Source organism: Symphalangus syndactylus, chromosome 23 (assembly GCF_028878055.3).
Source record: "Symphalangus syndactylus isolate Jambi chromosome 23, NHGRI_mSymSyn1-v2.1_pri, whole genome shotgun sequence".
In the NCBI taxonomy this organism is placed as follows: domain Eukaryota; kingdom Metazoa; phylum Chordata; class Mammalia; order Primates; family Hylobatidae; genus Symphalangus; species Symphalangus syndactylus.
The window spans coordinates 26,489,287-26,514,468 of record NC_072445.2 but is presented as its reverse complement, the minus strand read 5'-3'; the positions used below and the strand labels follow the sequence as shown (position 1 = coordinate 26,514,468).

General features: G+C 42.7%; 1 protein-coding gene and 1 long non-coding RNA gene across 8 annotated transcripts in view; one reads left to right on the top strand and one right to left on the bottom strand.

Annotated features, from left to right (window-relative positions):
• The first annotated feature begins 4,761 nt into the window (after positions 1 to 4,761).
• ELOVL5 (ELOVL fatty acid elongase 5) overlaps positions 4,762 to 25,182 on the top strand; it is an 85,676-nt gene continuing 65,255 nt past the window's right edge. For 4 of the 7 annotated variants that reach the window (XM_063632656.1, XM_055262848.1, XM_055262847.1 and 1 more), the window contains exon 1: positions 4,800 to 4,937. The gene's annotated coding sequence lies outside the window, so the exon portion shown is untranslated. Of the gene's footprint in view, positions 4,938 to 5,248; positions 5,399 to 25,182 lie in introns of those variants that run through there. The other 3 variants (XM_055262846.2, XM_063632659.1, XM_063632657.1) reach the window with 3 other exon arrangements.
• Positions 13,657 to 16,782, bottom strand: LOC134735718 (uncharacterized). The gene is made up of 3 exons (XR_010119128.1): positions 16,661 to 16,782; positions 15,466 to 15,593; positions 13,657 to 14,106 (listed from the first exon to the last, which is right to left on the bottom strand). It is a non-coding gene; the product is annotated as an uncharacterized lncRNA (long non-coding RNA).

Below are 25,182 nucleotides of genomic sequence, written 5' to 3'. Positions count from 1 at the left end.
GGCACGAGGTGAAGAGTAAATGCAAAGGCCCTGAGGCAGTCTAGTGCTTGATGTGCTCAAGATATTTCTTGAGGCCATTGTGGGTGGAAGACAGAGTAGCTGTTGAAAGTCAGAGAAATGGTAAGTTGCAAAATCATGAAGGATCTTATAGGCCATTGTAAAGATTTTGACTTTTACTCTCAGGGAGATGAGAAGTTGCTAGATGACATTGAGCACACATGTGGCATGATTTGGCTTTGGTTTTAAAAGGATCACTCTGGCACCTGGTTTGGGAATAGACTGTAGGCAGCAAAGACGGAAGTAGAGGTCTGGTTAGGAGACCATTACGACATTCTAGGCAATGGTTAATAGTGACTTAAACCAGGTGGTCATGAGGTAGAGATGGTAAAAAGCAAACACATTCTGGATATGTTTCAAAGGTCAAGTAGTAGAGTATTGCTGATACACTGGATGTAGTAGGTGAGAAAAAAAGAGGAGCTAAAGGTAACTCTAAGGTGTCTGATCTGAGAAACTGGGTCCATAGAATTGTCATTTACAAATCAGGGAACTACTGTGGAAGATCAGGTTTGAGGGCCAGTTAAGAGTTCATTTTTTGTTATGCTTAATTTGAGATGTCTTTTGGATATCTCATTTATGAATATATCTCATTTAGAGAAGTCATTAATAGGTAGTTAAGTATGTAAGTCTGAAAATCAGGCAAAATGTGTGGGCTGGAGAAATACATTTGGAAGTCAACAGACTATAGATGAAATCCAAACACATGAAAGGGGATGATATCACCTGCAAAGCAAATGTGGATACAGAAGACTGGGATGCAGATCTCTTTCATTGCCCAGTCACTTCTGGAGAGAGTACTAAAGAGTGTAAAAGGAAGTGGAGAAGAAAAAGGTAGAGAATCCAGAAATTGTACAAATTGTTCATTCATTAATCAAATATTTATGAACATTTGTGATTTGCCAGAAATTCTGCTAGCCATTAAGAAAACAATATAGCAGACCAGGCATGGGCAGCGTCTTCAAGTAGTTCGTGTTCATCAAGATGAACACTCAAGGACAAGGACAGAGGTAAACTGCAGTACATATTGTTGAACAGCAATGAAGAGAAGGAATAGAAGTAACAATGGAAGTATGGAACTGACTCCAAGGTCTGAGGAGGACAAGAAACTGCCTTTAATCTACCTCTGCCTCCAACAAAGACAAGCCAGGCCTGTGGGAATTCTGGGCAGCAAGATAATAGAAAACACAAATTAGAACAGAAGAAAAAAGGATTGTGGGGGGAGGTGGAGAACGTAGGAACCAACAGAGACTGCAGTGTCATCTTTAGCATAAAATAGCTGCTACTTGGCCTATATTTTAGTCAACTTTGATAGGTCCAGAGGCAAACATTGGCTTATATCTTTTCTGGAAGGATGTGTTTCATTACGTCATGCAAATACTTCCTAATGAAACAAGTTTCACTAATCAGAATTGTATTCTAATGAAAGTTCCAATTATATTTTTTAACTCAACTGCAGCTGCTATAACAATAAAACAAATTGCCTAGGATGTTAAATACTTTCCTTTTCAAAAGCAATAATGAAGCAACCTTCTAATACACTTAGAAGTGTGTGGTTTGAGGAGATTTGAGCTCAATGATGAAAACTAAGAGCAAAAGGAAAAATGTTACCGGAATTTAAAAACAAATAGAAGGCCAGGCACAGTGGCTCACACCTGTAATGCCAGCACTTTGGGAGGCCGAGGTGGGTGGATCACCTGAGGTCAGGAGTTCAAGACCAGCCTGGCCAACATGGCGAAACTCCACCTCTACTAAAAATACAAAAAAATTAGCTGGGTGTGGTGGCGGGCGCTCCCAGCTACTTGGGAGGCTGAGGCAGGAGAATCGCTTGAACCTGGGAGGTGGAGGTTGCAATGAGCCAAGATCGTGCCATTGCACCCCAGCCTGGGCAACAAGAGCGAAACTCCATCTCAAAAATAAATAAATAAATAAATAAATAAATAAATAAATAAATAAATGAAGGAGAAAGAAGAAAATATTAATAGTTAGCTATTGAATGAAGATAATTCAACAATCATTTCTTGGGGGACTACCATGTGGATGCTATGAACAAACAGGTAATAGTTACAGGGTTTTGTTAACTGTACCTTATCTGGGCTCACATTGTTGGATAGGTGGGTTAGAAGGGCAAGGATGGATTCAGCACAGTTTCCAGAACCCAGCTGGCCAGGAATCTGATTCTGATGCTACCAAAAACAGGTTCCTTGAACCCTGTTATTTAGTAAGCCTGGCATTGGATCCTAGGTATTCTTTTGATTTATTTGGAAAAAAATCCCACAGTTAAGTTGGGGAGTTGTTTCGGTTCCACTGTTTTTCTGACAGCTTTACTCATGAGTGTAATGATGCAGAAATATGAAGTAATTGTTAGGGTGGGAGGGAGTTTCCCCCAGAGATATATGACACATGATAAACATTACATTGTAATATGTAAAATAATATATTTGCATATCTATATGTACTGAGAACTAATGAGAACATGACCTTGCCAACATGTTTGAGAGGAGTTAATAATCTAATAATCCTGGGATGTGACTATCTGACAGAGGATTGGAACTCTGGAGCTGAAAAGTGATGGTTATGGTGAGGGGGAATGACAGTTCACAGATTCACTCATCTAACACGTATTTATTGAGCCCTTATATGCCAGGGATTGTACTAAGATCTACAGATCAATAAGGAGCAAAATTCACCATGTTTTCCCCTTCAACGGAGTTTACTACCTAAAGCGGTGGTCTTTAAAGTGGGGTACACACACCCCAAGGATTAAGATGATGCCATCAGAAAGCAACTACAATACAGGGTGGTGATGCCATAATGGAAACCAAGATACACACATCAACAAAGAACTGTGTAAAAAGGCAGCCTTTGGGGGATGGGAAAAAATAGCAAAACGTCATACTAAATCATACAATAAGAAAAATCACTTGATATTTAATGCATAGCTTGACAGTTATATAAGCCTGAACTTAAAGATATTTTGGTCAAATGGGCTTAAAACATTTTATTGATGGGTAAGCACAATACAAACAAGTGTGGCGTAAAACTTAAGATTTTTGGAATCTCAAGTTAAATTAGAAACTTTTAAAACCTGGAAAGGCAAAACTTAGATGGGATGACAGAGATGAACCCTGGCCTTGGACTACTGGCAGAAGAGTGAAGAATGAAGGAGATATCTCAAAAAAATAGTCTATGCCACCAGCACATGCTTTTCGCATGTCCCTTGATGTCCACAGCAGCATTTACCACTCTGCATTGTAGTTGCTTCCTGACTGTATCATTTTCCAGGCCCAAGAAGTCTTTGAAGGTTTTAAATTTGGAATACCTAACATAGTATCTAGCAAACTGATGTCATTCAGTGTTTGTGGAGCTCAATGGCAACTGACAATCTCGATTATTTGCATATGTTTAATTTACTTAATTTGTACATGGTTTGTATACTTGCGTTCCTATTGCAATGGCCCAGTGCCTGAAACACAGCTGGCACGTGATAAATATTACATTGTAAATATGTAAAAGAATAAATTTGCCGGCCAGGCTCGGTGGCTCACGTCTGTAATCCCAGCACTTTGGGACGCCAACGCAAGCGGATTACCTGACGTCAGGAGTTCGAGACCAGCCTGGCCAATATGGCGAAACCTCATCTCTACTAAAAATACAAAAATTAGCCGGGTGTGGTGGCACGTGCCTGTAATTCCAGCTACTTGGGAGGCTGAGGCAGGAGAATCGCTTGAACCCGGGAGGTGGAGGTTGCAGTGAGCTGAGATCGCGCCACTGCACTCCAGCCTGGGCAACAGAGCGAGATTCTGTCTCAAAAAAGAAAAACTAAAAGAATAAATTTGCCTACATTAAATAGTCGACGGTTAGGTGGATGGACATAGAGGAATAAGAATACAGCAAGACGGGCACACGAAGAAAGGCTAAATCTCTGGGGTCTGAATGGGGAAACAGTAGGATACAAGGCTAATGAAGGTCTTTAATTATCCAAATATCAGTGAAAAACAGCAAGGATCTTCCGTTTATGCCCTGAACCCCCTTTGTCTTAAGTGCTTTAATATGCTTAGCTGAAAAGACACTTATTCCATCTTTCCTCATTCAACAATCCTTTAGAATAATTTCTAGAGTAGGAATGGAGTTGATAGTGGCGTCCAAAGAAAAATCAGAATCCCTAAGAAAAATACACGGTAAATCCTTTGCAAGGGAGTTATGGTTACAGCAGTTTTGAGTCATTTTGTTCTTGTTGCTTTATCTTGTTCAACTGCAGACCTTCACTCCTGCGGTCTCCGTGGGCATTTAACCCTTTCTGCTTTAACGATGAAGTGGATCCCCTTCAGAATGACATAGTCATAGAGGAGACCGTAACGAGGGTGAGCTTCTGCCACCCAAATGCGGCCACAGACTCCTGCCACGCCTGGCAATAAAAAAAACCAGAGTTCAGGGCATCGAGAACTTCACCGGGGCTATTGCGCAGGCTCTGCGTTCCACGCAGGCTTATTAGGAAGAAACGGGAAAAAAATTTCCCAGAGGCACGTGAAACCGAGGGGGCCAACCCCGGCCTAGGCTCTCCACCGGATCGGATTCTAGAATTTACAATCAGGAAAGTTCTATTGTCCCGCGATTGGCTCCCGAGCCGCATGACATCATAGCGCTTGATTCATCCCTCGGGTCCCGATTGGCTGGCCGCGCCATTGTGACGTCACGGTCAGCCCACGTTCTGATTGTAGACAGCCGGCGCCTTCCTCTTCCCATCGCAGCGGGTCCTAGCCACCGGTGTCTCCTTCTACATCCTCCTCTGCTCCGACTGCCACCCGAGCTCTCGCCGCCGCCGCCGCTGCCGCCGCCGCCGCCTTGCTGCTCAAAGCTGCTGCCGCCCCTCGGGCTAAAAGGTAAAGCCATCAGCTCCGGGAAACTTCGCCGGGGGCCGCCGCTCGGCCATGACACCCGCGCGAGCGCGCGGCCGGGAAGCGGTCAGAGAGAACTGCCGTTAGGTCTCGGACCTGGTGCCGAGAAAGAGCTGCCGGGGCGGTCCGCGCTCCGCCCGCGGCCTCCAGTTCCGCTGGCTTCGGCGTACAGCCGGGCTCCTCGGGCGCGGGGAAAGGGGTGCGGGCGCAGGCGGCTCGCCCCACGCGGAGGCTGAGGCAGGGCGCTCGGGAGCGTTCTCTGTGCCGCGGTCGCACCTGTGCGCGCTGACAGGCGCCGCGGGGCACGACACCGTGCTCCGACCAGACGCGGAGGGATGGGTCTGTCCGCCTGGGTCCTCCCGCCCTGCTGGCCGGAGCGCGCGGCGGGAGAGCCGGGGGAGCGCTCTCGGAGGGAGCGCGCTTTCTTCGGAGGCGGCGAAACCCGGGTGAGTTCGAAGAGCCTGTGCGAGGGTCCGCGGGCGCCGGGCGCCGCTGGGGGGACCCTCCGGCCTTTTCTTTTTCTCGTATTCTCTCCGCCTCCGTTAACCCTTCGGACCTTCCCTCCGCCCCTCGGGACCACTTCAGTTTTTATTGAAACCAGACAACGGCAGCCCTCGGTACTCGGGGAGGGATGAGGCTGGTGGGAAAGCGAGAGGGCGGGGACTCGGGGGCGACCGGGGCGGCCCTTTCTGGGAGCCTGATCCCTGGAGAGGCGGGAGCGAGGGAGGCGCGCGGCGCGGGGGCGGTTGTGCCCTGCGCCGGAGGAGCTGGAGTGTGTGTTGTCTTGCGAGTTGTAAGGAAAAGTGCCTTTTTACTGTTTCTGCGCCGGTGAGACTCTCCCACCCCACCACCTCGGGTGGACGGAGCAATGCCTAGGGCAAGAGTTGTTCTTGCTGAACTGTGTCTCGCAACCGTTCCGTGTTCTTGCACTTGGCAGTTCCCCTCGCCCCATCCACAATTGTGAATTAAGCTCCTTGATTGCAAATTTGGATAATGCATTTGGCCAAGTTATGCAAAGTGGCGGAGGTGGCGGGGTGGGGGGGGGTGGTTAGGGAGGTCTCTTTCGGAAGAATCCAGTGCATGGTTTATTAGCTAGAGTGAGGAACCGAGAGGTGCTAGACGGGATTTGTGGGGAGTGAGCAGCCTAATTTGTTTTAAATAGCGGGACCCGTGGCAGGAAGTGCTTCACTGAATTGTACGGAAGAGCTGATGTTGCTTGTCAGGTTTTGTAACTCATTCTCCTAACCGCTTGGCAGATAACCTGTTGGTCTGCACTTGTTTTGCTTGCACATCTCAGCCAAAAGCATTTCTTGCAGAATCTACAGATAGAAACAGGCGGTTTTGCCTTAGATGGCCGTGAACAAACACTTCAGCCTTCCATCTGTGGTTGGGGACAAGTGGGTTACTTTTCCAGTAGCTCAGATACTGCCTGTGATTCTCCAGGAAAGCTCTGCACTTGAAAGGGAAATGTTACTCATTTTCCTTTTAGATTTTTTTATTTTATTTTTTATTTTTATTTTTTTGAGACGGAGTCTCGCTGTCGCCCAGGCTGGAGTGCAGTGGCGCGATTTCGGCTCACTGCAGGCTCCGCCCCCCGGGGTTCACGCCATTCTCCTGCCTCAGCCTCCCAAGTAGCTGGGACTACAGGCGCCCGCCACCTCGCCCGGCTAATTTTTTGTATTTTTAGTAGAGACGGGGTTTCACCGTGTTAGCCAGGATGGTCTCGATCTCCTGACCTCGTGATCCGCCCGCCTCGGCCTCCCAAAGTGCTGGGATTACAGGTGTGAGCCACCGCGCCAGGCCTAGATTTTTACCCTAGATTCTAACTTCTTATTGCCAGGAACTTTTTCTGTACTGTTTCTCTTTTTGCATTTTCGTTTCTATTTCTAATTGAAGACAAAGGGGAAATTTTTATTGATAGTTACAGATAGGTAATGTTACAGAATGTAGTACAGAACTTTGCTGAAAAGTGACAGTAGAAGGTTTACTAAAATTTGATGTTCTTCAAGAAAAATATCTTGTAACTTCAGATATGGACCTCACCTCCTTGACTCAATTTCCTTGTCTACAAATGGGGATTTTATGTGGCAGAATCATTGTGGATTTCAAGAGATAATGCAAATGAGAGCCCAGCATTGGGTCTGCCAAATGGTGGTTTGAAAATGTTTCCTTCTCATTCCCTGAGATCAACAGAGCTTCTTCTTGGTTACAGACCTTAATTTTTGGATGTTCTATGTTTGCAAGAATCTTTTTTTCCACTACCTCCTCTTTTGCTCCCTGCGTAATTGTTGCTTGTCTTCCTGCTTCTAGAGGTGAGCGTCCATCCTTGGGTGTCTTATGTCCAGCTTGAATTACACAAATCAAAGCAAAACTGTTTACTTTTCTTGAGGGTAACTTTGGTGCCTCGGTGGGTAGTTAGAGAGTGTAAAGAGAGAGTTTTACCTCTTTCTTTCCTGGCTACATTCTCTCCTAAAACATTTTGTAATTTTTTTTAATTCCTCCTCTTTGCCTACCAGCTCTTCTGTTATCAAAAGGATAATCCTCTCATTAGTTACCTATAAATAAGTCTTTCCTTGAATGCTTTCTGTGTCGGGTACTTATTAATACGCACATGTACATAGACGGTTGCTTTCCACACGTAATTCTTAAAACACCCCTGTGAGGTTTTATCCCCCAGTTGTTTTTTAAGAATTGAGGAGCACTATGAAGACACATGCACACGTATGTTTATTGCAGCACCATTTACAATAGCAAAGACTTGGAACCAACTCAAATGCCCATCAATGATAGACTGGATAAAGAAAATGTGGCACATATACACCATGGAATACTATGTAGCCATAAAAAAGATGAGTTCATGTCTTTTGCAGGGACATGGATGAAGCTAGAAACCATCATCCTTAGCAGACTAACACAGGAACAGAAAACCAAACACTGCATGTTCTCACTCGTAAGTGGGAGTTGAACGGTGAGAACACATGGACACAGGGAGGGGAACAGCACACACCCTGGCCTATCGGGGGGTGGGGGGCAAGGGGAGGGAGAGCATTAGGACAAATACCTAATGCACGCAGGTCTTAAAACCTAGATGATGGGTTGATAGGTGCAGGAAACCACCATGGCACATGTATACCTGTGTAACAAACGTGCACGTTCAGCACATGTATCGCAGAACTTAAAGTGGAAGAAAAAAAAAGAATCTCTAGGATTAAGGCCTAGAGATGACAAGTGACTTGTCCAGATTCCTGTAGCTCTGTCTCCTGCAACATCTCTGCTGCTTCATATATCCCTGTGCTGCCAGGATTATTTGTCCAGTGGGCTCTGTGCCATTATGTAACACTGTTACTCCGTAACTTAAAAATCTAACCTTGTGTTTAAAGGTTCTTGTTAATCCATCCAAGACTAACAATTTATTGTCTCTTAAATCTGTCTAAAATCTGTTCGCTTCCTTGTAGCCCACACTTGGTTCATTTTTTAAATTAATTCATTGACTTCTCAGTTACTGATTTTGGGTGTGAGGGGCTGGATACAAAGATGAATGACAACAGTTCTTGATTCCAGAGGGTTTCCTGATTTAGTGTATACTTTAAGCCTGTGTACACATACTTAATCTACACCTTGGACCAAAAGAGAGTCAGAAGCAGATTTCTGGGAAACTTGTATCTTTATATCTGAGAAAGGTTTATGGCAGAGCTATCCATGTTAGACCTAAGTATCAGGGCCTAGCACTCCTGAAATGGTCAGGATGCTTTTGGTGCAAGAAACAGAAAACCCAACTGAGACTACCTGTGCATCTGACCTGAAAAGTCCTGAGGGCAGGACTTTTGCTCCATTTCTCTGAAGTCCCTTCAGATGTCTGTTATGTCCTAGGCTGATTTTCCAAGATGACTGACAGCAACTGCCACCGTAATCTCACATGGGGATTCCCTGACTTCCTGCCACCCTCCAAAGAGTCCTTTGCCTTAAGGTGATTGACTTAGGCCTTGGTTACTTGAAGCAATAACTGGAACAGTGGACATTTGATAAGCTGGGGGCCCATCCCAGAACCAGGGAAGTGGAGTTAAATCTCCTGAGCTAGCTCCTTCACCTTTAAGAAGGGCCTGCAGAACACAGGAAGTCAGCTACAATGTCTGTTGTAAGGACCGAATGGATGATTGGATTTAACTAAATGGACTTGAATTAAAATTAGAATTTAGCCTTACATTTCATAAAGGACTCTTAGTTGATAGGCAGAAATAGGAGGACATGCGTTCTAGGCAAGAGGGAGTTTGGAAAGTAAGCGAGTGTGGAATCATTGGGCAAAAAGCAAATAGCACAGTTGGCAGACGCTGGTTTAGAAGGCAGGAGTGGAAGAAAAGGTGAGAAAGGCAAGTTATTGATGTAATAATTAATAATAATGGCTAACTTTTACTGAGCTATTGTATGTCAGACCTTGCACTGAGCCCCTCACAAGGACTTATTTCTATTATTAATGGATGCTACAGCATTCCTATTTTACAGGTGGAAAAAGGCCCAGAGTTTAGACACTTGATTTGAGGTCACAAAGCATTCCAGCTCAGATCACCTTGACACCCTGGCCTGCTCCCTCTCCTAAGGTGTTTGGTAGAATACCACCAATAAGCTTTTGAATGAGAATGAGGACATTATGAGTGCTGTGCTGCAGAAAGAAAGTCTTGTTAGAGTGTAGGGTGGATTGCTGTGGGTTTGTTAGAGATGGCCAGGGCAGTGAAAAGGCCTGACCTGAAGCCACAGCCATGAGCACAGACTGGAGAGAGGTAAATGTGGGAGACTGTGTCCAGGATAAGACTTGAAGACCAGTTGGATTTAAGGGCCAGCAAGAGGAGAGGTTCTCTTCCAAAGAGAAGAGGGAGCTTTGTGATCAGATGGAAACAGCCCCACAGCCTAGATAGATATCCAGACTAGCCATTTCTTCCAATTCCTCCTCTTCATGGCCAACCTTTGTCTTAGCTATTTTTTTGGTTGCCTTTCTGCAAGAAGATGTTTCTACCACATTTCATCTATTGTCAGCTTTTCACATTTCACACCTGGGTAGAGATGGAGCTTATAATCAGCGGCATCTTAAAATCACTGCAGGTAACTTTCCACATTTTAACATTACAGAATTGGGATGCCTCCTACACTTGTCCCTGGTGAGAAAAGGAAAGCCCCAATGTTACCAAAGGTGGTGCAGCCAGATGCTGGCACAGCCAGGCTTCTGGGCTTCTTCCACCAGCTGGGTTACCTCCGCTCCCATGATAGTTATTAAAACACATGTAGCTTCATGTTATAGGTTTAAAGTACATACATGTTTGTATGTTTATTAAAAGTGAAGTAATTTGAGAAGATTGGAAGGCATGATTGTTTAAGTAGGGTGCCTCATTCTTGTATAGAATCTGGCTGCCTTGGTTTCTTGTCCTAACTTGAAGAAAATCAACTCTGAGCATTGGTCTCTTTTCCTTTAAAATGAAAGATTAAATTTTATTTTCATTTTTGCCTAGAGCAAATTTTATTTTTTATTTTTTATTTTTGCTTTGTTTCTGTTTGGCCAGGGATAGAGAATGAAAATGAGATCATTTAGATCTTAGAAAGGTAGATGTGGTCTGGGCACGGTGGCTCACACCTGTAATTCCAGCACTTTGGGAAGCCATGGTGGGCAGATCGCTTGAGCTCAGGAGTTTGCAACAAGCCTGGGCAATATGGCAAGACCCCATCTGTACAAAAAATACAAAAATTAGCTGGATGTGGTGGTACATGCCTGTAGTCCCAGCTCCTTGGGAGGCTGAGGTGGGAGGATGACTTGAGTCCAGGAGGTGGAGGTTACAGTGAGCCGTGATTACACCACTGCACTCCAGCCTTGGTGACAGAGCCAGACTCTGTCCCAAAATAAAGAAAGAAGGAAAGGAGGGAGGGAGGGAGGGAAAATGTCAGAACAGGTGATGGAGATTGCAGCAGCAGCAGGCTGCTGGCTTTCTCTTTATGAGATTGAAACGTCACTGCTGGAGATGTACTGGCCTATCCTGACCTGATTTTCAGTTTCTGCAATAGGAACCCTCACCACCAACCCCAATTTCAACCCATAAATGTGATTACCAGCCTTTTTGGTTCCCACTGGCATGTTTGCTCCCTGGTAACATTTTTAGTTGACTTTTAGAATTGCGTAGTCTCTGAATTTAAAATGTTCATATTTGGTGACCTTTTAGAAAGACTAAATTCTCACTCTTGCTCCTCCATCCTCTTCTGCCAGTTCTGTGTGAAGTACAGTTGTAATTGCATCCAGGCATGAGTATGTCTTAGTATTCCTTATTATTAGATTGGACTTCTGTACCTTTTATTTGATGTCTGCTGGCTGACTGGGATTTAGGGAAAAATTTCTGATTTGTTTTAAGATTTTTAGTGCTGATACTGGCATGCTTTCTCTAATTGGGAGAATAACAATTTTATTGAAATATACCTGTGATTTTAAACTGTAATCTTTATGGTTATATTAGGTAGGCACCCTCCTTCGAGCACAGGTTCCATCTCTGTTAAGTTCCACATTTACCCCATCCTTTTCCTCATGTCAATAATTTCATCCTGTCAGAATTAATCTCTTAGAAGCCCATGCTGAACAGACCTAATTGAAGCCATGCTGGCGAATTGGCCACTTAGGTCTGTGTTTTACGAGTTTCTGAACCCCAGAGTAGTACTTGTTCCTCTTCGGTCTTGGCACAGCAAATGCTACAACAAAGTGAGTGTTATGAATTTCTCCTTCCCCAAAGAATAGTTCTCATGATACCAAATTCAGTAATTATTCATTTGCTTCCAGGGGAGTTTGAAAATGTGGTGTATCTCCCTAGGGGTAGTATTCAGGGTACTTCTGCTTCAGTCTTTGGCAGAAGAAATAATACTTCAATATTTACAGAAGTTGTTGACGCCTCCATCAGCTGTATTTGTTAGAAGCATCTCTGTGATAATTTGAGTTTGCTTCTGTCCAAACTTCTGCATATTAATCTCTGTTATGGATCTGAGGTGCATTTAAAAGAATACCTCCTGTACTTCTTTTAAGTAAGGACAGCTGTAGGAAGCAGATTGGGTTGGCAGCCATGCACCTATGCGGGATTCCACCTCTGCCACTTAACGGCTGTGCGGGCTTCAGCAGGTAAGTCACTCTACCTCCTGGAGACCCTAGAATCTGTCTAGAACTTGGAAGGTGATAATCCTGTGCCTACTTTGAAGGGTGTTAAAACTATCAGTATTGTACATGAAAGTTAGATGGGGCACTGACTTAATTTGATTAGCACAGTAAAAACATCTCTCTGTTATATAGGATGTTTATTGAAGCATTGTTTCTAATAGCAAAAGATTGGAAGAGTTAGTAGACTAAATGTCCTTGAAAAGAATAAATCATGCTACAGCTGGGCAACGGAATATTCTGCAAATTTTAAAGAGAACAAAGCTGTTCTGTGGGTACTGAATACAGCTGCTTGGTACCACATAATAGGCACTTTGCTGAAGTGTTCAACATATATTAATTCATTGTGGCTTCACAAAAGCCCACGAGGTAGGGACCCCAATTTTACAGATGAGGAAACTAAGATAAAGGTTAAGTCACTTGTCCAAATATCCACAGCTAGTAGGTGGCAGAGGCAGGATTCAAACCCAGGCAGACTGGCTTAAAGACTCTAATCTTGGCCACCCTGCTATGCTGTACACCTGTCAGACCTAAGTAGTGATCTTTGTATTTGCAGCTTTAGATACACGAGAGGAAACAAGGTTGAGTTTCTTATTCATCATTACATTCTGGGAGGCTGACGGGATAATCAACATACAGCTTCTGTTGACAGTAACTAAATAAAGGTTTAGATAAAGAAAGCTAATAGGGAATAACATTTATGATCAATACTTGAAAGGGTGACCGTTTGTTTCTTCCATTACTCCTTATTTTAGATATTTTGAACTTAAACCTCTTTTTTAGGGAAAATCAGAAGTGTACACACTGAATAGCTTATAATTGTTAGTGTAAGAAATCAGTGTTCAAAAGCCCAGTTGAATCAGTGTTCACTAGCCTGACTGGTCTAGTGTGGCTGGATTAGTGTGACTGGTCAAGGGCATCCAGCATTGGTTTCCTTACCTGGTCCTAGCCCCATCTGGTTTGATTTACAAGGTATATATGCTCAGAGAAATGCAGACTGGGAGGGAAAGACGCCCAAATTCTCTAGGGAGCCTCTATCTCCAGATCGCCTGATCTCCCTTGGGTGAAAATGTAAGTCAGGTGTACAAGTCATACAAGTCATGTATAGCTTGACAATGGGAATACTTTTTGAGAAATGTATTCTTAGGCAATTTTGTTGCTGTGTGGTCATCATAGAGTGTTCTTACACAAACCTAGATGGTTACCACATGCATAGGGCATATGATATACCACATTGCTCCTAGGCTGCAAACCTGTACAGCAAGTTACTGTACTGAATACTGTAGCCAGCTGTAACAGAATGGCAAGTATCTGTATATCTAAATGAAGAAAAGATATAGTAAAAATATAAAAGATAAAAAATGGTACAACTATATAGGGCGCCATGAATGGAGCTTGCAGGACTAGAAGTTGCTCTGGGTAAGTCAGTGAGTGGGGAGTGAATGTGAAGGCCTAGGACTTTACTGTACACTCTAGACTTTATAAACACTGTATACTTGGGCTACATTAGGTTTATAAAAAATATTTTTCGATTAGGTGTGGTGGCTCATGTCTGTAATCTCAGCACTTTGTGAGGCTGAGGTGGGGCCAGGCATTTAAGACCAGCCTGGGCAATATCACAAGACCCCATCTCTACTTATTTATAATAAAAGTTTTTTTAAAAATATGTATTAGTTTAATATATATTTTTCTTAATACATAAACTGTAGCTTATTGTAACATTTTTATTTTATAAACTTAAATTTTTAAAACTTTTTGACTCTTTTGTAATAATAGTTAGCTTAAAACACAGGCTGTATGGCTGTACAAAAAATATTTTCTTTCTTCGTATCCTTATTCTTTAAGCTTTTTTTCTCGTTTTAAAGTTTTTAAAACTTTTTTGTTAAAAACTACAACAAACATACCCATTAGCCTAGGCCTATGCAGGGGCAGGATCATCAGGGTCACCATCTTCCATCTCCACATCTTGTCGCACTGAAAGGTCTGTAGGGGCAGTAACACGCATGGAACTGTCATCTCCTATGACAACAATGCCTTCTTCTAGAATACCTCCTGAAGGACCTATCTGAAGCTGTTTCGTAGTTAACTTTTTAAAATACGTAATTAGAAGGCGTACACTCTAAATTAATGATAAAAAATATAGTATACTAAATACATAAACCAATGACATAGTTGTTTATCATCAGCATCAAGCATTATGTACTGTCCATAATTTTATGTGTGATACTGTTACAGGTCTAGCTATGCGGTAGGTTTATTTACACCAGCATCACCACAAATGTGTTATTGTGCTATGATGTCACTAGGCAATAGGAATTTTTCAGCTCCATTATAATCTTATGGGAGTATCATTGTATGTGTGGTCCATTGTTGATTTAAAGGTCATTATGGGATGCGTGACTATATTTTGAAAACATGCTGATAGAGAATGACATTAAGTCATTTTGATACAAGGCCTCATTAAGGGCCACTGTGCTGGGCCATGGTGTTCGGGCTATAGACAAGTCTGCCACCACCTTCAGTTCTCTTAGGATCCTTAGACTCTTTCAGAACTGAATTTTCTTTCTGGTTGTGGGACACTAGGTTTGGCAACATTGTAATGGCTATAAGTATCAGCATTCCTAAAATAAGAGAATCACAAAATTCATGGGGTGGCTTATATATTCACATGGAATCTGAACAGGTGATAAAACAACTGTTGGTTTCAGAGACATGCTATAGAGGAGATGAATACACAATTGCTAGACTGTGTGTCCCTTTAAAAAATGCTGTATTGTAGCAGGATTTTCCCCCATTTTTTACACATTTAACTCTGCTTCTCCCTCTCCTCACTCACCCTCACACCCAAACAACAGTTATAAAATGTGGGCATGTAGATTGAGTTTTAAAAAAGAAATGTGTTTTTGTGCTATATGCCTTATTTATGTTACACAGGCTTGAATTAAAATCTTTTAAGACATTTTCGTTTGGGGGGTTGCATAACTAATCTTTATTATGTTTCTCCACCGTCTTTTAATTTCAGCTTAAGGTATCACTGCCTTTGTATACTTTGCACAAATTAGGTTGGAGAACTCAATTGATAATTTCCTCAAATGATAATTTATTTTGAATGTTCAAGTAATCACATCAGTTAAGAGACTGCACTCAGATAAGAATCATCAGCAGTTGCCCGTAGCAGAAAATGTTGCTTAAAAGCCTTTTGAATATTTGTCTCCCTGTTATTTGCAATTGCAGTCTTTTGGTTTAGATGTTTAGAATATGATTGAAGTAGAGCCCAGACTGCTTAAGCTCAGGCTTTAAGGGAACCATTCGAGGCGTGTGTAGTATCTTGGTGTCTGTTACCTGCCTTGGCCATTGATTGTCTTCTCTACAAGATGCTTCATCCAAGAAGGAAGTTGCCCTTTGAAACAGATGCTCTTTGAGCTTCTCCAGAAAGACCCGTAAAGACATTATCCCGGGACCTCATGTTTCTAGGACAATGTGATAAATATTGTGATGGTTTCATTTTCAGAGCAGCTCCCTTTTCTTCCTTTTGCAAGGAGTAGAAACAAAAAGCAGCTTCTTTTTGTTCCCTTTGTTCCCTTTGCAAGGGCTTAGAATAGGCTCAGTGTGACCCAAGGGAATTTGGATGTGACTAGTGACAGTAAGGTAAGTACTTTTCGTTGACCCCCTGGTACAGAGTTCAGGCTTGAACTTACCATCTTTTTAAGAAATGGGACTGGCATATTAAATTTAAAATGTAGGCAAACAGTTGCAGAGTACTGTCAGAAGGCCAAATCTCATTGCATGATCCACTTGCCCCATGGATTCAAATATCCATCCACTCACCCACCATTCACCCTTAGATATTTATTTCTAGCCCGTCTATTTCTTCTGAGGTCCAGACTCATAACTTTTCATCATTGGGTGCCCCGCATACCTCCCCTGTTGGCCAACGTAGTCAGGAGCACCATCCTCCACCAATTTGCCCAAGCCATTAAGCTGGAAGCAATGCTTGTGTTCTCCTCTCTCATCAACCATGCTCTTACCAAACTTTGCTCAACTGTCAGTCACTAAGTATTACTCATTCATACTCTCTGTCCTTCTAAGCTTATTGCCCTTCCCCACATTGCCCCAGCCTTCCATAGCACGTCAGATCCTTCCTGGACAACTACAATTTCTCCTTGGTTCCTTGCCTCTGTTTTCTTGATTCCTAAACATTAGATAAGGTTGTACCTGCGTAGTGTCTGGCATGTTTATCTGGCACATAGTGTAGGTATCTAGCAATTATTTGCCTGAATGTTTCTGTAAATACATATGTACCTTTCAAATATAACCAGTCCTATAATATGTGCTAATGGCTGTGTGAAGCTGAGTATGCCTTGATAGCCTGAGAATACATAATGTTTCACAAATGAAGAGCTTACCTGGGCAGGAGACTTTAGAAGGCCAGTTGCCTTGCTTCCAGCTGAAGGGGTAGAACACCAACAGCTCTCAGACCATACAAATTGCTAGACACCTTTTCCTGTCGTGGCATGGTGCAATGAGGAGCTCTTACCTATGCCTGGAGATATGCCGTCTAAGGACTTGTTGGCTGCAGTCTGTGCAGATCTTCAGATACAAGAAGATGGCCATAGCTGTGGTGCTCTGCAGATGTGGCAATGGCTTCATCAAGATGAACGAGGGGCCCCTGGAGATGATCAAGCTGCTCACACTGCAATACAAGCCACTGGAATTAGGTCTGCTTCTGGACAAGAAACGGCTTGCTGGAATGGACATCCATGTTCGTGCAAAGGGTAGTGGTTGTATGGTTCAGATTTATGCTGTCCTTCAGTACATCTCCAAAGCCCTGGTGCCCTGTTACCCAAAATATGTAGATGAGGCTTCCGAGGAGATCAAAGACACCCTCACCAGACCTTGCTGGTGGTTCACCCCTTTTGCTGTGAATCCAGGAAATTTGCAGGCCCTGGTGCCTGTGCTCACTACCAGAAATCCTACCAGTAAGCCCATCACAAAGATCAAGGTTTACCTTTATAGTAAACAATGGTTGAAGGTCTTTAAGGTTAAAAAAAATTGCTAGACATCCCACCTGCCCTAGAAGCAGAGATGACATGTGCTGTTATTTTGAAGGGCCTTACTTACCTGCATATTACCTGTTAGGGCTTTCAGGTAGAATATACCAATGATAGACCAGTCTGGTGGCACTGTTCCCAAGGACAGAATAGGGTGAACTTTGATGTCTAGGCACTGAAATACTCTGTAATAAAATGATCGTGGAAACTGGCACTCTTACTCCCATTGCCCAGGATGGACTGCGGTGGCACTATCTCAGCTCATTGCAGCCTCAAATTTCCCAGGCCCAGATATCCCTCCTACCTCAGCCTCCTGAATAGCTGGGACTGCAGGCAAGCACCACCATGCCCAGCTAATTTTTTATATTTTTGGTAGAGGCAGGGTTTCACCGTGTTGCCCAGGCTGGTCTTGAATTCCTAGGCTCAAGCAATCTGCCTGCTTCAGCCTTCCAAAATCCTGAGATTACAGGTATGAGCCATTGTGCCTGGCCTGGCCCTCTTATTTAACCTTGTTTTGGTTGGCAGCAACATTGAGCTCAGGCTAAAGTACACCGTATGTGTCGGACAGAGCTTACTTATCTACTTCAGTAGCCACTTGGTCAGTATTTGTTGATCACTTAAACCCACTCAGTGTTGGTTATTTGTCTGTGTTAGCCTCTGCTAAGGAATGTGGACCCTACAGAGACACGTGACAATACAGTTACCAGTAAAAAGACTCAGTAGGAATTTTGAGGTATATACTCGAATCAACAGGTAGTTTATTATTATACTACAGGTATGGCCGTGTATGTTGCAGTTAGGTTCAGCTGCAGTGATGGACATGCCAAAATAATAGTGGTTTGAATAATGGTATCCCAAAACAAAGTAGAAGTGTATGTCTCTCATGAAAGGCAGGGTGGATGGTTCAGGGCTAGTATGACCCGGCGTAAATTCCTTGCTCATCATACGTCTGTCAGGCTTAGTGTGGCCTCCGTCTTCCAAGCAGCAGGATGAAAGAAGAAACGGAAAGTAGAAGCACTGATGGTGCTTTCTTTTACGGGAAGTTCCCAGAAACAGCCTCCAGATAACTTTGCTTATGTCTCATTGGCTAGAACATCACCCCGTGGCTGCAGGTGGCTGGAAAATCTCATCTTGATTCTGAGTGGCCATGTGCAGCTAAAAGTACTGCTACTGTTTATAGAGTTTGGGCAAGAACCAGCTGTCTGTGCCGTGAGTGGTGGACGAGACCAGCAGTCCCCACTCACTTGGAACTGAGAGTCCTGGGGAAGGATAGTGACAAAATAAACGGATACTTACAGTGACAAGGCCTCTGAGAGGTCTGCGAAGGTGTGCCCTGCGAGTAAACAGGAAGGACACTAAATCAGACTGGTGGGGTGGGGGAGGGGATCAGGAAACGTTGCCTGGAGACTAAGCAAGAATCTCTGTGGACTGAGGAAATGGGCAGAGTATTGAAGCAAAGGCTCGGAGGCAAAGGGGGCAGGTAGTTGGGTGATGGAGGAGCATATGAGGAACAGAAAGTAGACCAGGGAAGCCGGAGGGAGACAGGGTTCTGATCACATGGGCCCTGGGGCCACAGGGATGGGTTTGGTCATTTTCCCCGGAGCCTTTAACTGGTTTCTGGAGGTGAGTAACCTAGACGGGTGCTTTCAGGGGGTGAGGAGCAGCACAAGACTAGAGGCAGGAAAGATCCACTAGGAGAGTGTACTAATCTGGTTGGGAAATGATGGTGCCTTCAACTACATAGTGGCTTTGGGGATCAAGAGAAGTGGATGCAAATCCTGTAAATCCCATAGAGCTTGGAATTTAGAAATAATTTGGCGTTTTCACATAATAGGTGATGAAACCAAGAATGAGAATTTAAATGGCTTGCTCAGAATCACACAGCTAGCTGTGGAGCAGCACCAGATATCATTTCTCTGTCTAACTCTTTCCTTTATGTCACTGTTGAATGTGCTAATTTGGGAGAACAGGGCATTGTGGGCATTTTGGAGCCAGCAACAGGACCTGAATCCTGGTGTCCATTACAGAGGGAGGAGTCCACCCTGCTTTGAGGGCTGGATTCCTGGTAAGGTTATGGGGCAGGTCACAGAAATGAGGGAGTTGGAAGGAAAAACCAGGTGTGAGAAGATGATGGATTCAGTTTTTGGTTTGTTGATTTTGAGATTCAGGACCACCATCTGTAGGTGGAGAGAGATCAGATGGAAACTGGTCCTTGAGATTGGAATTGGGGATGCAGGATTGGGTGGAATTGGTCAAAACTTTTCTATACCCTTTCTTTAAATTTCTCCAGTGAAAGGGACTCAGCAACTGTTTTTGAGTCCAATGTGTCATGTACCTTAGAATTAAGAGATTTTTCCAGTGTTTAGCCCTGAATGATTTTTGCTGCAATTTGAATTCTGCGTAGCCACAAAAATTTAATAAAAATAAAATAGGTTAATACTTAAATATTAGTAAATTAAAATAAATTAAGTAAAGATAAAAGTTATATGGCCCTCCTTTGCATGTTTTACCCTGTGCTGCAGGTCTTCTCAGGAGCCTCTGTGGCTCTGGTTGGTCTCTTGGTCCAGGCTGTGGCCTCTGTCTCCTGGGTTTTCATACTGTAAGATTTCTCCAACTGAGTTTGGGAGGCTGAAGCCCCAAACAGAACTTGATGGCTTGTGCTGGAAAAGGGGAAATGGGTTCTACTTGCTATAACGTGTTAAATTCTGTTTTTAAAATGTCAGTTTGGCATCAAACACTTTTTTGGACATGTTTACAACCTAAGAGTTTTTGGTTTCAGAAGTTTTTTGTCCTTCACAATTAACTTGGTTGCAGTGATTAAAGTATAGCCTGTTTCCTGGGAAATGGGAGAGAAACAATTTCAGAGCCACTGTAGACCATATTGACATTAGAGATTGTTTTCTAGGATACCATAGACAGGAAGGTCAATAGACAGGCAACGTGGTATCATAGTTGTTTTATCTCTCCCTGGTCACTGTCCTTCTACCTAATGTTGTTTCACCGTGGAATTTGAGCTTACAGGTGAAAAAGACTTTCAATGAATACTGCACCAAGTATAATTTAAAAATTTTAAATCCTGTATAGATATGGGACGTGACTAATAGAGTAATGACTTCCATAAACCACACATGAAAACTCCTTTAATTATAATTATCACTACTTTTATTCTCCAGAAAGGGAAATAAGGTTAAAACAAGAGAGCCCATTCGTTCTAAGTTGACCAGTTAAATTTCTTGTTCTCCCTTCCCTTTGTCCTTTGATTTGATAAAAATAAGATTTATGTGTGCTAAATTGTGAGTATTCATTTACATTAATCAGTATCCCTATAAGACAAAGCCCCTGAAAACAAACTGAGTGCAGCACAATTTAAAACAGAGAGGGAGAAGACAGTCTTGGTCCTGTTCTTGGTGCCCTGCCCATTACTAACGTCTCAGTTGTACTGTCCACTATAAACAGTTGTGATTTTTTTCCCCATTCTTCAGATCAAGTTGGTTTCCTCTAATGAGACAGTCTACCTGGTTTTATAGGCATTTCTCTGTAATGTTTTCCAAACTACGAAACCAAACAGCAAGCATTTTGTTGGGAGAAACCTGCAAGTGTCTGTTCTGTGGCTGTGAACTAATGATCCTGTGGCTGTGAACTAGTGATCTTTCAGAGGTCTAGTTTAAAAGCACTGAGTTTCTTCATGACCCATGAGGATATGTAATCCACCTTTATAGCAGGTAAGTGTTGAGGTTCACACAGGATTAACACTCTCTTTAACACCGTTCTCTTGCAAAGGGATACTCTTCCCAACCCTGAAAGACATGCTTGGAGAGGTGAATGTCACTCCCAGATTCTTATTTTAGAGAAGGGAGTATCATGTAATTTTCTCCCTACCTTATTTATTCATTCTCTCCGCTCTCCCCCCTTGCTGACCTGCTTTTCTTCCTTCAGCCAGGTCTTGGCTTTAAGGAGTCAGCTGAGCTTCAGCCACTAATGCTGGGGGCACATAGTGGCCCAAGCCACCCTGTAGCTGTACCCTTTTGGGGAGGGTGGCTTTCGTGTTTCTGTAAAGTTTTGAAGAATCTCTTACATGATACAGTTTGAACTGATTAGCAAACAGAGTCAAAGAAACTAGTACCTGATGAAAACTGACTGACGTGGTAGGCAAATGGAAAGTTTGGTTTCCAAAAAGTGTGTGTTGTGGCAAGTTGAAATCAGAAAAATAAATTTTTGACTTTCATTCTGAGTGATCACTCCTCTACACACTCCTCTTTCTCTTTCTCTCCTGGTCCTCTCCGTTTCACTCCCTCTCCATTCTCTCTCCACCTCTTTTCCCTCCTTCTCCTCCTTTCTGTGTATATGTTTGCATGTATAACAACACTTCAGCATTTATGTAGTGGTTGATAATTGAATACTTTCTATTTGCAGTACTACCTAATGTGATTTAACCACAGGAAATTTGCTTCTCCCATCATTTATGATTTTAAATTTTAGTTTTTGGTGATTAAGTCTCCATGAGGAGCGTCCTCATTTGGAAGGAGAGTTAGTATCATGCTGTGGCTAAAGAAACTCAGTTTTTATGCCCAGCAATAATGTGAAAATCACCTCACTCCTGTTTGGCTGATTGGGTTGAATTTCTCTTAATACCATACTGAATGTAACTTGACGAGTTAGTAGAGAACTGTAACAACTTATTTCACAGAGTATTTCTAGTTATTGATGTAGTTTGGGTGTTTGTCCCTTCCAAATCTCATGTTGAAATTTCATCCCCAATGTTTGAGGTGGGGCCTACTCGGAGGTGTTTGGGTCATGGAGGCGAATCGCTCACGAGTGACTTGATGCCCTCTCATGGTAGAGAGTTCATGTGAGATCTGGTTGTGTAAAAGAGCCTGGCATCTCTCTCTTGCTCTTCTTTGTCTTGCTTCCTCTCTCACCATGTGACACTCTTGGTCCCCCTTCACCTTTCACAGTGAGTAAAAGCTTCCTGAGGCCCCACCAGAAGCAGATGCTGGCACTGTGCTGCTTGTCCAGTCTGCAGAACTGTGAGCTAAAATAAACCTCTTTATAAATTACCCTGTCTCAGATATTCCTTTATAGCAACACCAAACAGACTAATACAGTTACAATATATTTAGTGTAAGATTTATTCATTATTATTAGCTTATTTCCAAAATGACCATTTTAACAAACTTCAAATATTTGAGTGTTAGATTTTTAAACTCGGTGTACTCCAAGTTTCATTTAACTGCTAAAGGACACGTTTAGTCATACACTGCGCCGGGCGCGGTGGCTCACGCCTGTAATCCCAGCACTTTGGGAGGCCGAGGCGGGCGGATCACGAGGTCAGGAGATCGAGACCATCCTGGCTAACACAGTGAAACCCCGTCTCTACTAAAAATATGAAAAATTAGCCGGGCGTGGTGGTGGGCGCCTGTAGTCCCAGGTACTCGGGAGGCTGAGGCAGGAGAATGGCTTGAACCCAGGAGGCGGAGCTTGCAGTGAGCTGAGATTGCGCCACTGCACTCCAGCTTGGGCAACAGAGCGAGACTCCATCTCAAAAAAAAAAAAAAAAAAAAAAAAGACTAGTCATACACTGCATAACCATATTTTGGTCAGTGATGAACTGCATATATAATGGTGGTCCCATAAGATTATAATGGAACTGAAAAATTCCTCTTGCCTGGTGAAGTAGGGGTCATCTTAATGTCCTAGGGCAGTGTATTACTCATGTGTTTTTGGAGATGTTGGTGTAAACCTGCTGCACTGCTAATTCTATAAAAGTATCACACATACAATTACGTGCCATATACAGTGCTTAATAGGGATAATAAACAACTATGTTACTGGTTTGTGTATTTACTATACTTTTATCATTTTAAAAATTTTTATTTATTTATTTTGGAAATGGGGTCTCGCTCTGTCATTCATGCTGGAGTGCATTGGTGTAATCACAGCTCACTGGAGGCTTGATTTCCTGGGCTCATGCAGTCCTCCCACCTCAGCTTCCAAGTAGCTGGGACCACAGGTATGTACCACCATGCCTGGCTTTTTAAATTTTTTGTTGAGATGGGGTCCCACTGTGTTGCCCAGGCAGATCTTCAACTCCTGGGCTCCAGCAGTCCTTCCACCTCGGTCTCCCAAAGTGTTGGTATTACAGGCATGAGCCACTGCCTGTCATTATTTTAAAGAGTACTCCTTCTACTTACCAGAAAATAAAGTTAATTGTGAAACAGCTTCAGGCAGGTCTTTCAGGAGGTATTCCTGAAGAAAGCATTGTTATCACGTTATTGCCCCTGAAGGCCTTCCAGTGGGACAAGATGTAGAAGGGAAGACAGTGATATTGAAAACCCTGAGTAGGCCTGGGCTAATGTGTGTGTTTCTGTCTTAGTTTTTAAGGAAAAAAAAAAGTTTTAAAAGAAAAATTAATAGAAAAAAGCTTACAGAATGAGTATAAAGAAAATAATTTTTGTGCAGCTATACAATGTATTTGTGTTGTGTTATTACAAAAGAGTCAAAAGTTAAAATGTAAAAGTCTGTAAAAGTCATGAACAGTGACATGCACCTGTAGTCCCAGCTACTCGGGAGGCTGAAGAGGCAGGATCACTTGAGGTCAGGAGTTCGAGGCTGCAGTGAGCTATGATTACACCTGTGGATAGCCCCACTGGGCAACATAGACTCTGTCCCTAAAAAAAAAAAAAAGTTTATAAAGAAAAAAATGTTACCATAAGCTAAGGTTAATTTATTATTGAGGAAGAAAAAATTTTAAAATAAATTTAGTGTAGCCTCAGCATAGTGTTTAGCCTCAGTGTAGTATTTATAATGTCTACAGTGTGCAGTAATGTCCTAGGCCTTCTCAGTCATTCACCACTCACTGACTCACCCAGAGCAACGTCTATTCATGGTAAGTGCCCTGTACAGGTGTATCAGTTTTTATTTTTTATATTCTATTTTTATTATACCTTTTCTTTGTTGAGCTATACAAATACCTGCCACTGTGTTATGGTTGCCTACAGTATTCAGTATAGTAACATGCCGAACAGGTTAATTGTAGCCTAGGAGCAATAGGTTGTACCATATAGTCTGCATGTGTAGTACGCCATACATCTAGGTTTGTGTAAATACACTCTATGATGTTCTCATGATGAAATCGCCTAGTGACACATTTCTAAGAATGTATTGCCATTGTTAAGTGACGTGTCCATAGAAGCTCTTTATTTTTAAAGTATATTTGGGATATTTGCCATTAAGATAAGAAGCTAAGTATGTAATGTCTTTTTAGAAATAAAATCTTACAGAAGAGGAAAATTCTATGTGCAGTTTTTAATACAACAGCTCTCAAACTTTTTGGTCTGAAGACACACTATTCTCTCTTTTTTATATTTTATTTTTTTCTGAGACGAAGTCTTGCTCTTGTCCCCCAGGCTGAGTGCAATGGCGTGATTTTGACTCGCTGCAACCTCTGCCTTCTGGGTTCCAGCAGTTCTCCTGCCTCAGCCTCCCGAGCAGCTGGGATTACAGGTGCCTACTACCATGCCTGGCTAATTTTTCTATTTTTAGTAGAGACAGGGTTTCACCGTGTTGGCCAGGCTGGTCTCAAACTCCTGACCTCAGGTGATCCACCCGCCTCAGCCTCCCAAAGTCCTGAGATTATAGGCATGAGCCACTGCAGCTGGCCGACGTACTATTCTTAGACAAAGTGGCCTGAGAGAAAAACATTTAAAAAAGCAAAAAGAAAAAAAGATAAGATTTGCACTATTAAATGTTACTGAGAAACTCAAAAAGCTTTATTTATATGGATTATATCTATTAGTATTTACTTCATTAGAAATCAATTTTAAATTGTTTTAAAATACAGGTTTAAAACAATTATGAAAACATTTAAAAATAACCTGTTGTATGATAATAAAGTATATATTTTTCAAAATATATTTCAAAATATAAAAACGTATTTTTCAAAATTTTTGGTGACAGTGAAAAAGTAATCTCTTAGTAGTAGTAGTAGTATGAAAATAGTTTCCGTCTT